The sequence below is a fragment of the Salmo trutta genome, chromosome 7 (genome assembly GCF_901001165.1).
Source record: "Salmo trutta chromosome 7, fSalTru1.1, whole genome shotgun sequence".
NCBI classification, from domain to species: Eukaryota; Metazoa; Chordata; class Actinopteri; order Salmoniformes; family Salmonidae; genus Salmo; species Salmo trutta.
The window spans coordinates 2,231,539-2,247,598 of NC_042963.1; the positions used below are offsets into that span (position 1 = coordinate 2,231,539).

Below are 16,060 nucleotides of genomic sequence, written 5' to 3' on the forward strand. Positions count from 1 at the left end.
CAATAAGACAAGAGATATAGGCTAGCTGCTCGATGTTACCTCTGTGCTCAGGGATTATTTGATGATATTAAAGACCACATTATCCTCAGGATAATGTTTAGGTTTCATCTCCAACCAAACAATATAAACATCTGCGCTCTTTGCTCCTCCAATGTTACAAAACACTGATATTTTTATCTGGAGAAACATTTGTGATTGATGTGGCGTGAACCTGTTACAGACAGCTGTGTAGAAACCTCTCTCTCTGTCCCTCCATCTCACCTTGCCTTCAGCAGACACACAGCATCATCATGGTGTGGAATTTAGAAGGTTGTGGTCTGGTGTGCACTGCATATGTAATGATTATACCATTTTCAACAATTAGCAGCAAGGAATTTTATGGAATGCTCCTTTAAAATGTATGTGGATCCAGAACTCCACACTGCTCTTTCCCACCTGGACAAAAGGAACACCTGTGTGAGAATGCTATTCATTGACTACAGCTCAGTGTTCAACACCATAGTGCCCTCAAAGCTCTTCAATAAGCTAAGGACCTTGGGACTAAACACCTCCCTCTGCAACTGGATCCTGGACTTCCTGACTGGATCCTGGACTTCCTGACGGGCCGCCCCCAGGTGGTAAGGGTAGGTAACAAAACATCTGCCAGGCTGATCCTCAACACTGGAGCCCCTCAGGGTGCGTGCTCAGTCCCCTCCTGTACTCCCTGTTCACTCATGACTGCACGGCCAGGCACAACTCCAACACCATCATAAAGTTTGCAGATGACACAGCAGTGGTAGGCCTGATCACCGACAACAACGAGACAGCCTATAGGGAGAAGGTCAGAGACCAGGCCGTGTGGTGCCAGGAAAACAACCTCTCCCTCAACGTGATCAAGACAAAGGAGATGATTGTGGACTACAGGTAAAAGAGTACCGAGCACACCTCCATTCTCATCGACGGGGCTGTAGTGGAGCAAGTTGAGAGATTCAAGTTCCTTGGTGTCCACATCACCAACAAACTAACATGGTCTAAGCACACCAAGACAGTCGTGAAGAGGGCACGACAAAACCTATTCCCCCTCAGGAGACTGAAAAGATTTGGCATGAGTCCTCAGATCCTCAAAAGGTTCTACAGCTGCACCATCGAGAGCATCCTGACTGGTTGCATCACTGCCTGGCCTCCGACCGCAAGGCACTACAGAGAGTAGTGCGTACGGTCCAGTACATCACTGGGGCCAAGCTTCCTGCCATCTAGGACCTCTATACCAGACAGTGTCAGAGGAAGGCCCTAAAAATTGTCCGACTCCAGCCACCCAAGTCATAGACTGTTCTCTCTGCTACCGCAAGGAAAGCGGTATCGGAGTGCCAAGTCTAGGTCCATGAGGCTTCTAAACAGCTTCTACCCCCAAGCCATAAGACTCCTGAACATCTAATCAAATAGCTACCCATACTAGTTGCATTGCTCCCCCCCCATTTTTACACCGCTGCTACTCTCTGTTATTATCTATGCACAGTCACTTTAATAACTCTACCTACATGTACATATTACCTCAATTACCTCAACTAACCGGTGCCCATGTACATTGACTCTGTACCGGTACTCCCTGTATACAGTCTCGCTATTGTTATTTTACTGCTGCTCTTTCATTAGTTGTTCCTTTTATTTCTTATTCCTATTCGTATTTGTTGAACTGCATTGTTGGTTAGGGGCTTGTAAGTAAGCATTTCACTGTAAGTTCTACACCTGTTGTATTCGGCGCATGTGAGAGCCACCCTAACTCAGTGATTCTAACCTCTGTAGACAACGACAAATACTCCAGCCTCAATAACATGGCACCACTTTACCTCCCCTCAGTATCATTTCAAAAAAGAAAACCATACAGAAATGCATAACATTATTAAATGATATATCTGTCATGATACAGATACTATGAACCCAAGGTCTCTACTCACACACTCTGTTCTCAGGTTAGAACTTTATGACAAAATGTGCCGGTGACATCTGAACTTGTCACCGGCACATTGAAAAGAGGGATGGTTTGCCTCTATTCGCGCTATACCAACAAACAAAGTGTTGAATACTTTAGACTGAATTAGCGCATGTTAAAAACAGAACATGATTTTAACACAAGTGTATTTGCAAATTAGAACTGAACCTAAGACATTCTTCTCACAGGTCAGCGTTATTACTGTGAACAGAGATATTTTTGTTCTCTGGAAAAGTACAGACAGGAGTGGCACTGTATCACAATAGTGGGGATGAATGAGTCATCTTAACCTGAGAGCTGTAGCCAGTAGCCAGTCACGTTAGAGTGGCATAAACAGCCATGTACTTCTCAGATGGCTGATGAAGGGTAATGTATGGCCTGTTTCTGCTATGGATGATGAAATGTAACCTTGAGCTATTTTGGAAATTCACTCTGATGAGCTGTACCGTATCAACCTAATGACATCAGTATGGTGGCATGGCATAGCCTGTCACAAGCCATTGAAGACAAATCCTCCATCTACCCAACAACATGAATAGAATCTAGCATTATAAAACAGTAATTCCCTGACCAGAAGCCTTATTCCACCACCAATAACGCCACTGTATCTCCTAAGGACGGGTGTAGTGTGGACCGCGATGCATGCCCTCTAGCAGGTTGGCAATCCCACCGCTCCATCCCAGGATGTGCTGTGAGAGAAGCTTTATGATCATCTGTGTGACTCACTACATGACATGTCCTTTCATTTGAATGCTGATTCCATGCATGCTACTCTGTCTCAAGATACATTATGTCACTCCCATTACTCATCAGTCTAACATCCCTCTCTGTCTCCAGCCCTGTCTGTCATCTGGTCACTGTATCAGCTGTGTGCATCATCCATCTCTCTCAAACATTCTTTCCCGCTCTCTGTTTTATCGTATATAGAGCATCTACATTTGTGACTTAATCGCTGCTGTGAAATATTGAATAGTTACGAATAACAAACAGTTAATTGAGTTGGTAGTGAAACACTTTCCGCATCTCTCTTCGTCAGTATTGAGAATCTATGTTCTGCTTCACTAGAACAAGCACCTGTTCAATATTCAGATGGGGTATTGGGGAGAGAAAAACTCCTGTGCTCCTCAGGTGGCCCTCCATGTCCATATCAAAGACAGCAGTGGCTCCCTTTCATATCTCCGCAACTATAATCCCTCTAATGGTATGCAACAAAATTGCATGTCCTCCTCACTCCAATAGAGAGAAATTAATTAAGCAAATCGCTCTGCTCTCTCCTGGCCAGTGATCTGATACTGTACCACAGTAGTTATTATTAGGGCCAGGGGTGTTACCTGATCATATGACTTGACTAAGGACAAAAATAAATTGGTCTGAAATGCTATTTAAAAAAAAAAAAAAGTTTTAAAAGGAGTGCTGACTCTAACTCGGCAGAAAGGTTTTCTCATTTTAAATACTTAAAACCAGTACAAACCTTTCCCTGGCGGTGGGCTATGTGGGACTGCTGAGGTGCTCTACTCTGAGGTGGGTGGGGGCCAGCGAGGAGCTTCTGGGGAGCAGGGGAGGTCAGCACTTATAAGAAGGTCTGGTGAATCCAGGAACCCAGCTGCTTCATAGAAAACGGAAGTCTCTAATACAAGGCAGGCCTCTGGGGGGCTGAAATAAAGCACTAATTAACTCTGACTAATGAAAATAAATGACTAACAGCTTCTATTCAGCACAACAGACTGATGTGTAGTCTGAAGCAAAAAGAATGCGAAATAGTCCTATAAAGGCTTTGTAAAGAATGAAGTACAGCATATTGATTCTGCTTCTGGAGTTCAGCTTGTAAAATAGTCATTCGATTCTGCCTTGAAATAATGGGCCTGAGAAGCCAATTCAACTACTGTTTAAAAGTGAGACATATTAACTTTATAAATGTTATACTAGTGACCACATACAATACCATATACATGACTATGCTTTATAACATTTTTACAATAAAGACATAACCTCAACATAAAAGGGCTGCTCTCTATAATATCCAGCCCTCGACCTTGAGTTGTAGGCTATAGTAGTAAGATACTATACCATCGGGAGTCAACTGTCTGTGCAACCCCTGTGACCACACCAGGCTTTCTCCGTGACTAAGGTTTGAGTATGTGTAAACTGTCGTATAGAGTAATCCACCACATCTCAGAGACAGACAGGTCTTCCCTTGCTACTCTCTTAATTGGAAAGCATTTCCATAACAAGACTATTTATGGTTTCACACGAAAAAACACCCGCTGTCATGTTGCTATATTCAGCTAACAAGTGCAATGAGCAAAGCCCTTCATTTACAGAATCACCTCCTTGGAAGAGATCATACTGGTGGTGTAAGATCAGCATTTTTTTAAACCCACAGATCAATAGTGTCACCTCTGCAAAGGGGTGGAGATTTTTGAGTAAAGAGATTCCGGGCTCTGTCCGGGTGAGACCACTCCCAGGGGACGATCATTTGGCTAAAATAACACATTAACGAGCTCTTCATTGGCCCACTCTCTGTTAACGTCACTTTGTCCATCAGGCAATAAAAATGAAGGTCAAAATGACAAAAGGAAAGCTTGAATTTAATTTCAGCTCTCTACAGTATGTCACGCATGCAGAGTACAGCCTGCTCCCTGAAGCGCATTGCTGTATGCAGGCTGGATGCTATGTATGGTACGGCTCAAGGAGCCAATTACCTTCACTGTAAACATGACCTCTCCCTTGAAGAAATCATAGGATGACCCCCCAACAACCCACATGATGTTACCTGACCAATCAAAGCAGGGGATTGTTCTCTACAGGAGATCCTCTCTGCACAAAGGATCCCCCAATATTCACACCTTTTTGTGTTTGGTTTTAGGGTTTATAGAAATGGATGATCGGAAAATCTGAGAAAATAATTTCCAAATTGTTAAAACAGTACCAATATAGTGGCCTGAATGTCAAGCAACATAGTAAGAGAATAAGTGATCATATTAAATGGCTTCATTGCATAGAGGGGTTAGTAGGTACAGATGGGTGGAGGTATTCTCCTCTGACAGTAGAATAGGAAAATCCTTTGGATGAATTAGTTATGAACACGTCCACATGTGAAGCAGACGAGACATGAAATATTAACATTGCATCAGACCAAGTACCAGAATTTAGCCCAGGTAACCAGTAAGAATTCACCAGCTAAATGCAATTTGAACCAGAAATCCAAACGCTGCACCAGAAATCCAAACGCTGAGGATATTTTCGATAAAGTGGTGACGTAAGCACGGTGCATAAAACCCGTACGTCATCAATCTACCTCCACTTTTAAAACAATCATTGACCTAAATGAAAAGAATCTGCATTCATGCAGATTACTCCTACTGTATCACACATTGTCCATGCACACGCCCACATTTTCAGAAATGAAAAAATAATATACTGAATATAGACAGAAAACATAATTATTCCACTCAAAACTAACAACCTAAAATACATTGTTATAGAAAAATGAAGATTTCTTAAGTACAGCAAAAAAATATATAACAGTAACCTTATATCTCTGTTCTTTTAGGAAAAAATGCTTACTCCTAAATAATGGAGAAGAAAGCTTACAGTTATTCTCCATAAAATCTGCCTGGGAAACAGGAATCATCTTTCCAATGTAGCTCTCCACTAGACATGCTGAATTAGCTCTGAGCCAGCACAGGAATCCATCCCATCTTAACCATGATAACCAACACCTTCCTACATGCACAGAGAGGGAGGCAGAGAGAGAGGGAGTGGGGTGCGACAGCAGAAGCCACAGGGAGCAGAATTCAATCTATTGCCATGGCAGCCAGCACTACAGCGACAAAAAGCTTTCACCGCACAGACCGATTCATTCAGCAGTTGACTGGACACCAAGCCAGGTTTCTGTCCTTCCTCTCTCCTTCTTTCTCTGTCTCTCTCTCCCTTCCTCGCTCTTTACAATCTATTCCTTTGTGGTGAGCCAGACGAGTTACCTTGAGCAATAGAGGACAAGGTCTTGCGGTGGTCTGTACCAGTAGCTCCCAGTCAGGCGGTGACAGAGTAACAGAAGCTCTGCAGGGATCCCCAGAGATGCCCAGGGCTGCAGCTGAACCAAACCAGCGCTCGGCTCGCAGACTGAGCCACTACCACCACTACCAGCAGCCTCAGCAGCAGCAGTCAGCGAATAGGAAGGGGAGGGGGAAATCAAAAGCAGGAGAGGGGGTTGCTCTATCAGTGGCAGGCACATTACATCATAGGCTTCTCCTGTGGAAGGCTAGGAGAGGAAAGGAGGGGAGAGGGCTGGGGAGAGGAGCAGCTCCCTGTAACAGCAGCACTCTGTCACTGGTGGGCTCTTCCCTCTGCACTCACCACCATGAATGCACTGTTAATAGACGGAGGTCATTAATGGCAGATGCTGTAATACTGTAATTAACGCCCAGTATGGTTGATTGTTACTGAAGGTTACTGTTATTGTTAATGTTAATGTTACTAGTATTATGTATCTAAGTGTTATTCTAACGGGTGTCATTTGTGTGTGTTTGAATGTGTGCATCTGTGTGTACATGCATAGGTGGTAGCATAGCAGGTTGATATTCAGCTCCTAACAAAAGGTCATTATAGATTCCTTACAGCAATGTTATTGAGAGTGAAAAGGTGGACTTGTTGCTGGTAGACATCTGCTCAAGCTGATTACATTCAAACAAAACTGTCACAATAAATTCCTCTTTAGATAAATGTAGGGCCCTATAAAATCTGCGATGCAGAAAACACGGATGAAATCAACGAATCCAGACATTAAAACGGAATTAAACAATATTTAAAAATATATTGAACTTAGTAGGAAATCAACTAAATGTATTGAATATTAATACATTTGCCCCAGTTCATCATAAGACATGAAGAATGCACAATGATTTGTATTTCCTGCAACTTTCTGGAGGCAAACAGAATTCCCTGCCTGTGTATGTGCATAGCAACGTGCATTCCCCGCCAACCTGAGGATATGTATTTTTCAGCCATCTATTTCCTGTGTTTGAGGGGTGTAAAATCTGCCTGTCATTTTTTCCCGTAAATGTTCCCACTGCAGAAATGTATATAATGACCTGTCAAACACACCTTGGTAATGTCTGAAATGGGCTCAATGGAATACATTGTCTTTCCGTTGTATCTATAAGAATGCTTCATCTGGGATTTAACGCACCATCTCAACACTTACACAAGTAATAATTTAATACAGTTGAAATGTTTACAAATTAGATGCGCTGAAATGAAAGCTACTTCTGAAAATAAACACACAGATTATAGTGATATTATGTCTGATCTCGCAAACAATGTAAAGTATGTTTAGATAAGGGCATCCCTAGTGGCGTAGCGGTCTAAGGCAATGCATCATAGTGCTACAGGCATCACTACAGATCCCGGTTAGATCCCGGGCTGTGTCGCAGCCGGCTGCGACCCGGGAGACCCATGAGGCAGCGCACAATTGGCCCAGTGTCGTCCGAGTTAGGGGAGGGTTTGGCCAGCCGGGATGTCCTTGTCCCATCATGCTCTAGCGACTCCTTCCGGCGGGCTGGGCGCCTGCAAGCTGACTTCGGTCGCCAGTTGTACAGTGTTTCCTCTGACACATTGGTGCGGCTGGCTTCCGGGTTAAGTGAGCAGTGTGTCAAAAAGCAGTGCGCCTTGGCAGGGTTGTCGGAGGACGCATGGCTCTCGACCTTCGCCTCTCCCGAGTCAAGACTGTAACTACCAATTTGGATATCACAAAATTTGGGAGATAAAAAGTACAAAAATCTATATGATTAGATAGGTGTAATCTAGAGCCAAGCATGTTGATTTTAAATCTGAGGGTGTCCTGCTATTGACAGACTTGTTGAATTATGCAAAAGAGCGTGACAACAACAGTAATTAATGAGCCAGTCTAGACAGCGCAGGAGAATGCAGGTAGGGTAAACAGAGCAGGTAGGGTAGACAGAGCAGGTAGGGTAGACAGAGCAGGTAGAGTAGACAGAGCAGGTAGGATAGACAGAGCAGGTAGGGTAGACAGAGCAGGAGAATGCAGGTAGGGTTGACAGAGCAGGTAGGGTGGACAGAGCAGGTAGGGAGACAGAGCAGGAAGGGTAGACAGAGCAGGAGAATGCAGGTAGGGTAACATTGCAGGAGAATGCAGGTAGTGTAGACAGAGCAGGTAGGGTAAACAGAGCAGGTAGGGTAGACAGAGCAGATAGTGTAGACAGAGCAGGTAGGGTAGACAGAGCAGGTAGGGTAGACAGAGCAAGTAGGGTAGACAGAGCAGGTAGAGTAGACAGAGCAGGTAGTGTAGACAGAGCAGGTAAGGGTAGACAGAGCAGGAGAATGCAGGTATGGTGGACAGAGCAGGTAGTGTAGACAGAGCAGGTAGTGTAGACAGAGCAGGTAGTGTAGACAGAGCAGGTAGGGTAGACAGAGCAGGTAGGGTAGACAGAGCAGGTAGGGTAGACAGAGCAGGAGAATGCAGGTAGGGTAGACAGAGCAGGAGAATGCAGGTAGGGTAGGCAGAGCAGGTAGAGTAACACAGAGCAGGTAGGGTGGACAGAGCAGGAGAATGCAGGTAGGGTGGGCAGAGCAGATAGGGTAGACAGAGCAGGTAGGGTAGACAGAGCAGGTAGGGTAGACAGAGCAGGTAGTGTAGACAGAGCAGGTAGTGTAGGCAGAGCAGGTAGGGTGGTCAGAGCAGGTAGGGTGGTCAGAGCAGGTAGGGTAGAGAGCAGGTAGTGTAGACAGAGCAGGTAGGGTGGACAGAGCAGGTAGGGTGGACAGATCAGGTAGTGTAGACAGAGCAGGTAGGGTAGACAGAGCAGGTAGGGTAAACAGAGCAGGTAGGGTGGACAGATCAGGTAGTGTAGACAGAGCAGGTAGTGTAGACAGAGCAGGTAGTGTGGACAGATCAGGTAGTGTAGACAGAGCAGGTCTTTGGTGGTTGCAGCCCACTTCTACCTCTTCATGTTAATTCAAACATATATGCAAATATACCGAGTGTGTTTTATGCAAACACAACATTTTAAAAAGATACCTGCTACATTATGAAAATGTATATGAGTGCATTCTACGAAATACAATTTTTTTTTTTTTTTTATAAACTAAACACCTGAAATCCCACCAAATTCCCTGAACTCCATTCATTATTTGTCCGTGCCAGTAAAACATTTTATGTGCTAGAATTCAGTAAATATCTGATGGATTATAACGTTTTAGCAATTTTGATGACTGTTGTTAATGTGCAAAGCAGGTGTCTAACGCTAAGTCTTCTGGTAGATGGAAAGGCTTTCCCAAAAACCTTCTCATTTCAATGTTAACTACAAAGTAGCCCATGCATACCTGGCAGAATGATAACATGATTATTTGCATCAATCCACGTGTGCTACAAAAACACCTCCAAACAACAAACTCTTGCTAGTTGAGCACTGGAATTAAATGGTAACTACACCCTAAACCCCCCCCCCCCCCCACACCCCCAATTTAGTGGTTTTATATGAAAAAAGTGTGATTTTGAGAGCGAAAATCTAAAAGTGAAATGGAATCAGGCAAAATATATAACTGATTTTATAGGGCCCTATAATAGAGGCAGCTATGTGAACAGTCCTCCTCCTGCAGCATGTGTGTCTCAGAGAGATCGAGAGAGAGAGAACACGGACACAGAGACAGACAGTGTGGGTGTGGTCAGCTGTTCATCCCCCACCAACAGACCAACCACATGCCACACACAATACTGACAACAATGACAGTTCAGGAGGAAATGGACTTCATATCACAAAGACACACATACCACTGCTATTATAGGCTATTGGCAAGATATCCTCACATGTCCAGCCTGTTTGATGAACCAGTCAGTGGTGAGAGTGTGTTCAAGAGGTCCTGACACAGCTCATTGAGTCAAACAGCAGAAAATAGCAGCCATTTCTTCCCCAGCTTAAGCCAGTTGTTATTGGCAGAGAGCACAGCTCCTTAGACCCCCTGCTATTACCTCAAGATTGCAGGAACCATTGACACCTTTGGATTTCTTTCTTTCCTCAGTCTCATATCGATCCATAGAGAGAACTGAAATGAACCGAATCGATTGACGTTTTAGAATGAAAAAGACCATGAACAAAAATGGGGACCTAAAGCGAGAAAGATCACCCCCTCTCTCCCTCTTACTGTCCCTGCTTCACTGATCTCCAAATTGACAGAAATCTTGTGCCTCCCAATGGAGACTGTGTTATCATGTTATTGAGCACTGTGTTTTCACAGCTAGCATTCCAAGTTAAGCCCTGTTCATCCAGGAAGATAGTAGGAAACACTGTTAGACTTGCAGCCACACTGCCTGTACTACCGTGCAGTGTCCCTTTTGGACTAATTCATACAGTAACTACCGAAGCAATTTAAACCAATGTATGCCCATCTGGCAAATTGCTGTTGATAGCTCTTCTGTTCAGTTATTATCTGTCTTTATATGGCTCAGATTTACTCTTTTGACAGGGTTATTCTCTTCAGTTATTGGAACATCATTGTTTCTACTTACACCTGAAAGTCAACCACTACCAATGCAAGTGTGGATATCCTGTTTGGGTAATTTTGGAATCTACTGTTTACCCAGCGTTGAAGCACTGCCAAAACTAATGCTACTGCTCAAAATCAACATATACAGGCCATTCAAACTGAGTGAACTCAAGAGATCCTTCTGTGACGCTGATGACTTGTGTTAGTGTTTGAAGGACACATTCTGTATACCCAAGTTGTCCCATATCTTTATGGTAAGGTTGAGGTAAACTGCTTCAAATGCAGTGTTGATGACATGGAAGCCACCGTCGTTTGGCACCAATGACAGACAAGGGGTACACTTAATTGTAGCCCTGTTGACCAGCTCCAGCACGGACGCAGAATGCTTCTAATGATCACAAAAACGGACAGAAACAGCACATAATGCAATTAAACAGTTGTATGAGTCGGTTTCATTTCAAACTGTAGGGAATATATGCCATATCTTTGACACTAGCTGACTACAAAATCAATATGAGTATGTCTATGAATCTTACTGTGCTCGTCTGAGAATATCCATGTAATTATGTCCAGGTGTTGTGCCTGACAGCGTTCCCAACAAAGACTGATTACAGCTCCAGCATTGTAACATGCAGATGTAACTTTCACTTCCCAACAATATAACACATCTCTGCAGTGATACGTTCGAACAGAATTAGAAAATAAAGGACCATTCATTGTGTGTGCTGTGTAGAACTTAATAAGTGTAACAGGCAAGGGAACAAATCAACCAACTTAGAAAAAGAGACAGAAGCGTACAAAGACTAACAGAAGAATGACATTCCGAACGTGCTAGACACTGGAGGTTGACTGGAATGCAGAACATAAGAGATCTTGGAGGGAGCAGACTGACTGTATGATGTCCACTGTGTGTGTCTGTCTGTGTGACACTATTGAGAAGAGGACATGGCCTGCGGAAGGCCAGAATGTAAACACCACTCCAGATGGAGCTGACCCCTATTACCACAAATTGGTTGAGCCCCTATAACCGCAGGGGACAGCAGCCGTGAAATACTATTGATCAACACACAGCTTTCTATCTTCCACTGCAATAAAATGCTATTTTCCCAAAGAATTGTGCGGTTACAAAGTTGCTCATCGATTCCAGTATTTCATTGCATGAAGCGGAGGGGAAACAAAGATAGCATTCAAGTGGAGATGACCTTGACAAGAGAACCAAACAAAGAAAGATAATCACTTGCATGGGACATACAGTTAAAGTCAGAAGTTTACATACACTTAGGTTGGAGTCATTAAAACTCGTTTTTCAACCACTCCATAAATTTCTTGTTAACAAACTATAGTTTTGGCAAGTCGGTTAGGACATCTACTTTGTGCATAACACAAGTAATTTTTCCAACAATTATTTACAGACAGATTATTTCAATTATAATTCACTGAATCACAATTCCAGTGGGTCAGAAGTTTACATACAAATACACACTTTAAACAACTTGGAAAATTCCAGAAAATTATGTCATGGCTTTAGAAGCTTCTGATAGGATAATTGATATAATTTGAGTCAATTGGAGGTGTAACTGTGGATGGATTTCAAGGCCTACCTTCAAACTCAGTGCCTCTTTGCTTGACATCATGGGAAAATCGAAAGAAATCGAAAGACCTCAGAAAATAAATTGTAGACCTCTACAAGTCTGGTTCATCCTTGGGAGCAATTTCCAAATGCCTGAAGGTACCACGTTAATTTGTACAAACTGTAGTACACCATGGGACCACGCAGCCGTCATACCGCTCAGGAAGGAGACGTGTTCTGTCTCCTAGAGATGAGCGTACTTTGGTGCGAACAGAACAACAGCAAAGGACCTTGTGAAGATGTTGGAGGAAAAAGGTACAAAAGTATCTGTATCCACAGTAAAACAAGACCTATATCGACATAACCTGAAAGGCCGCTCAGCAAGGAAGAAGCCGCTGCTCCAAAACCGCCATAAAAAAAGCCAGACTACGGTTTGCAAATGCACAGGGGGTCTGATGAAACAAAAATAGAACTGTTTGGCCATAATGACCATCGTTATGTTTGGAGGAAAAAGGGGGAGGCTTGCAAGCCGAAGAACACTATCCCAACCGTGAAGCACGGGGGTGGCAGAATCATGTTGTGGGGGTGCTTTTCCAAATGGACAATGACCCCAAGCATACTTCCAAAGCTGTGGCAAAATGGCTTAAGGACAACAAAGTCAAGGTATTGGAGTGGCCATCACAAAGCCCTGACCTCAATCCAATAGAAAATTTGTAGGCAGAACTGAAAAAGTGTGTGTGAGCAAGGAGGCCCACAAACCGGACTTAGTTACACCAGCTCTGTCAGGAGGAATGGGCCAAAATTCACCCCACTTATTGTGGGAAGCTTGTGGAAGGCTACCCAAAACATTTCACCCAAGTTAAACAATTGAAAGACATTGCTACCAAATACTAATTGAGAAATAAAAGCTGAAATAAATCATTCTGTCTACTATTATTCTGACATTTCACATTCTTAAAGTAAAGTGGTGATCCTAACTGACCTAAGACAGGGAATTTTTACTCTGATTAAATGTCAGGAATTGTGAAAAACTGAGTTTAAATGTATTAGGCTAAGGTGTATGTAAACTTCCTACTTCAACTGTGGTAGTTCACTTCAGCCATTCAACTCAAACAAATATTCATGTAGAAATATGAACATAATGTGAGTGAAGTAACAATGTAGAATGATAATCGAACAAAGAACAAGTAGCATATTCTTAGTATATCAATATAAATGCCATTATACAGTGGGGCAAAAATAAAAGAAATGACAATCTGAAATCTAGACATACCTAGTCATTGTTTCTTTTGTTCTCCTACCAATACAACTATTTAGCTATATAACCTGGACTTTCATGAGAATCACTCTCACTGTGGTTTTATAACAACATGATGAGTTCCTCTGAGGGTGGTAGATGTCAGAGAATTACTCAGATTTCACACATGGAGTTAAGAAGTGATCAGAGTGGTCAGACTCAGCGTGATGCATGGTGCTGATTGATCACACTTAGCAGTAGAATCCTGGGCCCTGGCCCAGGAGAGCACTTCCCTTATTAAAAGGTCAGAGGTGAGTGCTAGGCCCCTTCTGCAGCTGCTGAACAGAGGCCTGAACAATCAACCATCATGACAACCCAACTCAGTGTGACATCCTCCTTGATATGAGAAAGAGGATGTGGAAGCGACATTGACATTAGTCTAGTGATATCTGGCTTCACACAGGCATTAATCATGGAAGTTAATACCACGCCAGTAATGGTGACATAGTTAACTCAATGCATGCAGACTCAGTCCACTATGAGTAGGGTCAGAGTAAAAAAGACAGTTACACTCTGAAAGTGTAAATGTCCCCTAAATATCCCAGAGGAGAGGGATCTTCCTTCTAATATGGTGTCCTCCACATCACCTCTCTACCATTATATACATTGTAATAAGTGAATTATAAATCATAGTCTATGAACATAGACATAATAAGCATAGTGTAAGTAGTCTACTTTACCAAATTATACTAATGCACATTCTTCCCACCAACTGAAACGTTGCAGCTCTGCTCATATTAACCAGTCTAGTATACCAGCATTGCAATTATTAACCAGGGCCAAGCAAGGCCTTTCAGATGCCTTTGCTAATGCTACAAGCAATTCATCACTTCCACAGACTGTTTTCTCTGGGTTTTTCCATTCTTTGTTTCTCCAGTGTTAACACTCTGTTCACGTCTCTAATCCTAGAAGTTAAACAGCACAAAACAAGTGCCCCAGTTCAAAAGGAAAGAGTGACAATGCAAACAGATTAGCACAAGGACATGAATACGAACACAACCTTATTCTTTGTCAAAAGACTGGTGGCAGACAATGAAAGCATCAACAAGAAACACAACATGAAACCCTGGTGATAAAACATGAAACCCTATGTCTAATTGGGTACTCTAATAATACAAAAATTATAACGAAAACAATATATCATTACTGTGTCTCTACATCAGAACCCTCAGAGAAACAGCCGCCCAGTGAGATATTGTAGCGAATATACAACATGATCGCTAGTTGTCCTTCAGCCTCAGATAGCCTTATATGCATCCATGTGTAACAGCTAAATGATCTGGGTCTTGACAAGCAGCACTATGTCTTGAGCAGACAGAGGTTGGATTTCTAAAAACTATAAAGCAATGATTTAGCTATAATAATCCAAAGACAGAGCACTATCAGATGTCATCATCTCACATTCAACCTGTTGTCACTCAAATTAAATCCTATCACATCTGAGTGCCTGTTTTAGGTACAGTAGGCTGGCCTATATGTCCAATGTGGCATTGGGGTATCCAATTGGTCTGAAACTACAGTAAACTACACAGGCAATTAATTAGTTTACAAGCCACACAAAAGTGAACAAAACTCAAGTGTATTACATGAGAAATGCTCCAGCGGTTTAACACTTCCTTTGATGTAGTCTGACCAATTGACAGGCAGGGTGGGCTGACCATGTGCTGCTGTCAGTAAGAGACAGCAGTTGCAGTTTTACCAGGCCTTGGCTGGTCCTAATCCCTGGCATAATCACAGCATCCAGCCAGGAAATAGAGGCCCCACCCCTGGCAACGTGTCAGAAAGTCCCCCGGCACCCGGCCCCCTACCCTCTGTCAGGGAGGAGTGTGCCACTCTGGGGTGGGGGGGTGGTGGGCCGTTTGACCGCCATATCCTTAGAGCACAGTGAGAAACTGTAGGACTGTGGGACAGCTGCTCTGAATGAGGTATAATAGAAAGAGGCGGGACATTCCTCTGGCAATGCCTTCATCCCACCGCTGAGATCTAGTCAATCAATTTTGTGTACAGTATAACCTAACTAAAGATCCAACTCTATAAACACCTGTATGCATATCTCTCACTTTCTCTCTGTGTTTTTCTCCCCATGTATGTATCTGATAGCTACCCCTCACTAAGTTCTCAATGGGTCACAGCTTACCATGGATGTCCCTAGTGGTGCCTGCTGCTGTAATTGATTTTTTTTTTCTTCTAGAAGGTGACATAAATTTATGAAAATGAGGCGGGCGAATTGGGAGTCTACTCGTCTATCTACGGGGCACATTTCATCCCTGAGAACTTCCACGGCTATCAATGGAAGGAGGGCTTCAGCAAGAAATTGCTTCTCAAAGTGGATGCTGTCCCTACCATTAACATGGCTTCTAAATCATCTCAAACAGCAAGCAGCACCAGCAGAGATCATTAGCATTATCACTGGCCTGGAAGTGAACCGGGTAAGCAAAAGAGCTAGCTTGCTACCTCTGCTAACGTTAGCTAGCTATAGGGCTACCATATTTAGCTCATGTCTTCCACCGACGCTGTTGTAGTTAGTACAAGCCTATGGGAAAGAGTAGTTTTGAAGGTGTTTGTGGGGGCTACGCGTTGCTGTGATTTGGTCGTTCTGCGGCTCTGGGGGAGTTTTCTACACGGCATGAAGACTGCGGGCTAAACTGAAATGCAACGCTTCGGCCATGGATCCGATCATGGATCGGGTGACATTTCGGAGAGGCCCCCGAGTCATACT

General features: G+C 43.3%; 1 protein-coding gene across 1 annotated transcript in view; it reads right to left on the minus strand.

Moving 5' to 3' along the window:
* LOC115196728 (semaphorin-4B) overlaps positions 1-6,074 on the minus strand; it is a 91,117-nt gene extending 85,043 nt beyond the window's left edge. The window contains exon 1 of the mRNA XM_029757599.1: positions 5,953-6,074. The gene's annotated coding sequence lies outside the window, so the exon portion shown is untranslated. The remainder of the gene's footprint in view (positions 1-5,952) is intronic.
* Positions 6,075-16,060: the final 9,986 nt, after the last annotated feature.